The sequence below is a fragment of the Hylaeus volcanicus genome, chromosome 2, assembly GCF_026283585.1.
Source record: "Hylaeus volcanicus isolate JK05 chromosome 2, UHH_iyHylVolc1.0_haploid, whole genome shotgun sequence".
Lineage (NCBI taxonomy): Eukaryota > Metazoa > Arthropoda > Insecta > Hymenoptera > Colletidae > Hylaeus > Hylaeus volcanicus.
Genome location: NC_071977.1, coordinates 17,999,063 through 18,002,250, shown reverse-complemented (window position 1 = coordinate 18,002,250; position 3,188 = coordinate 17,999,063). Strand labels below are relative to the sequence as shown.

At 38.1% G+C, this 3,188-nt stretch overlaps 1 protein-coding gene across 1 annotated transcript in view; it reads right to left on the bottom strand.

Annotated features, from left to right (window-relative positions):
- Nucleotides 1-991: 991 nt before the first annotated feature.
- The window catches only part of LOC128872656 (uncharacterized), an 18,222-nt gene continuing 16,025 nt past the window's right edge, over nucleotides 992-3,188 (bottom strand). Inside the window, exon 2 of the mRNA XM_054115579.1 lies at nucleotides 992-1,455. The gene's annotated coding sequence lies outside the window, so the exon portion shown is untranslated. The remainder of the gene's footprint in view (nucleotides 1,456-3,188) is intronic.

Sequence of the window (3,188 nt, the reverse complement as noted above, 5' to 3'; positions counted from 1 at the left end):
CGAAAGGATCAGGGACAATACCGATACTTGACCCAACCTTTTTTTTCCCCTACGACTTTACCCCAGGGGGTATGTCCCAAACCATTCCACTATTGACGATGTTATGTTGTATATCAATCTCAAAAATGAAAACTCGTATACGTGGGGGTTCGATTCTAACCCTTTCAGGTTAATGCATTATCTGTAGCCAAGGGGCAGTTTTCAATTGGACGCAATAATGAGTCTTCCGACGCGAAGGTGTTAATAATGAAATATAACTATTATATAATATATATTACTATAAAGAAATATAATTATAATTATTATGTAACCATCGGCAGCATTTGTTTCCCCAACCTTGGCAGCGCAGAAGGTAACGATTGTCAACATGTTCACAGACGATGGATGTACAATGGACGATGTTCGAAGTCAAATTCAAAAGACACTGAACAAGTCTTTTCGTGGATACCCGAAATCGCGATAATAGCGAAGTCTATATGTAATTCTATGTACATATGTACCTATAATGAGACTTCCCTTACAAAATACAACACAGATCTGATAACTACTAATAATACTAAGTATAATAAAATATGTTTAACACCTTCGTGTCTGGATATACTTAAACAATTTGATTTGCTACACATAATTTTATGAAATTCCTGTAATTTCTTATTTGACATAAGAATGCGTCATCCGTAATCAGCGGAAGTTTTCGATTTCACGCAAAAATAGGTCATCTGTAGCAAAGAGATACTATATATGTAAGAGTGTAATTCTTTCTGAAGGTAGGGATTAAAGGAAAGCCGTTGATGCCCTATAAAGAGGTTAGTTTTATTTAACAAAATGACAAACAGAACAAAATAACACAAAGTAATATCTCCTAACCTATAAAGAGGAATCGAAAGCGATGTTCCTTTTCCCACGTTTCGCTCTAGCTATCCTTTACCGTTCTGCTCCGCCAGAGGTCTCGCGGTGTAGTCGTGTGGCGGAACAGAGTAGCCGTAGTCGGTATGGTAGTGGAACAAGGGTTGAAGGATTTCTCCTTTACATATATATATTGAAATAATGTATAATATTATATAATGATCACATTTACACATGTATATTATTTATATACTAATTCTAATTACATTAAAATATACTACATGTATCCACGTTTGACGTCTCATAAACTCATTCACTACAACAGGAGTTCACATGATTCCGGAGATTCCGTCTCGCTTCGAATCATTAATATCAGAATCCGTCCCAGTCGACGGAACGGAAACCCACGAACTGGCATCCGGACTGAAGTGTGAGACCTTTTACGCTTCCTAACATACCACTGGTATCGGTAAGATCGTACACGAACTTTTCTGTCTCTATTCCGCCACGATCTCGTTCAGAAAAACCAGGGCTTTAGACGTTTAAGGCGCAAAAGTAGAAGCGATGAAGAGGATGACGATGCCAATAGTGATCTCGATACGGTACCTCCTGTAACGAAACGTAAGTTTTTTACATACACAAACTATGTCCACATATAATTGTGGATATATATGCGTTAATTTTGCTATATACTGTTACGCGCAGACATTTTCGTTTTTATTTTTCTTGATTTCGTCGGCAGGAATGTGTTCGAGATGGTTTACCATTCCGAATTCGTTCTAATCGAACACAAACCTAGCCTTTGACGGTAGTTTATTAAATTCATTTTTGAACAAAATACACATTCCCTCCTTGAAATCAACGTCGTCACGCCACTTCCACCCTGCTGGCAGCGTTGTGCCGTGGAAAAATCTTGTAAAATGTAACATGTTTAGTATGACTGGAATGTAAAATAATAATATGTACGCGCTGCGCCGTGAGAATGTTATGTATCAATTATTATTAAGCGATATGAATGTTCACGCGCCGTGGGAACGGAAAAATCACACGAGTGTTATCAAAATAGATAAGAATTCTCTTCAAGCCAGATCGTTTTAAATTACACGCCGAACTTCCGTTGCGAACCGCCAGAAACCACGTTTTTGATATAAGCAGTTCGCGTAACACCTCACACCACAGTACAGCGCATCGCAAAACTTAGCACAACGCTTCAATCTTCTTTCTCTTTCGCTCCCGTTGGCCGACCGCATGATACCCATGAAATTAAAGCTCTTGAATTGGATTGTACGAACATAGCATAGAAGTTTTAGGATTTGGGCGGAACACACGGACACCTTAGTCAGCCTAGGAGTCTACCCAATTAAAATCCACTGTCGTTACGGCTGCACTCTGATTCGGCACCTCCGAGAGTGCAGCGCAAGTACTTTGTAAACATCGCTCCGAGTTGCGCTCAAAGCAGCGAAGTCAAAATCACTTTTCATCGTACAGTCGCGTCGAGCGCGTGAATAATCCGAGCGAACTATATTTGAGCAGAGTTGTGTACCGCGTTAACTCGTTTATATTATTAAAAGTGAGTGGTAGGCAAGGACTCCAGTTCCTCGTAAAAACAACCTATCTTTGTTCTTAAATTTTTCTAATTATTGAATTCATTTAAAATATTTTAATTTTAAATCAATTGTTTTAATTTTTCTCAAGTGTTGATTATCCGTTATTCCGTAATTCATAATTTTTCACATGTCTGTGTGTGCTTCTCCCCTGTCCAGGACATCCGACGACCAACATCCGTGCGTGTCGATACATCGATAAATTTTACAGTAAATCTTGGTGGTGAATGTTTACTTCAATACAATATTATTATATGTACTTTCACATCATTGTGACCATTCGGAACATCAATAAATGATATTTCATTTCTGGGGAATCCCTAATTGATGTTGTCGGGTGGTATTTCCATTGATCTTTCATATAATATTATTCCGACAATTTTTATTGTATTTCTTTATCATATGAAATCACTGTTGTTCAAATCTGGGATATTAATAAATGATATAATTCATTCCGGGGTAACCCTAGTTGATATCCCAGAAGTGAATAAATATATATATTTTCATTGTTTTCTTCTATACAATTTATGTTCAATTTTATATGATGTTACGAGCCAGGGCGATAGCGACGCGCGTGTGAGCCCAGCGAGTGGGATAGATTTGAGAATTGAACCAATACGATTAATTATTGTGTATCAATGGTGCCGAAGGCTGAGGATAGATTAGACAATGCAGACGATTCTGACGAGAAGTCAGATAGCTGCAGGAATCGGTATCTCCCAGTGAAGGGTAACCGTA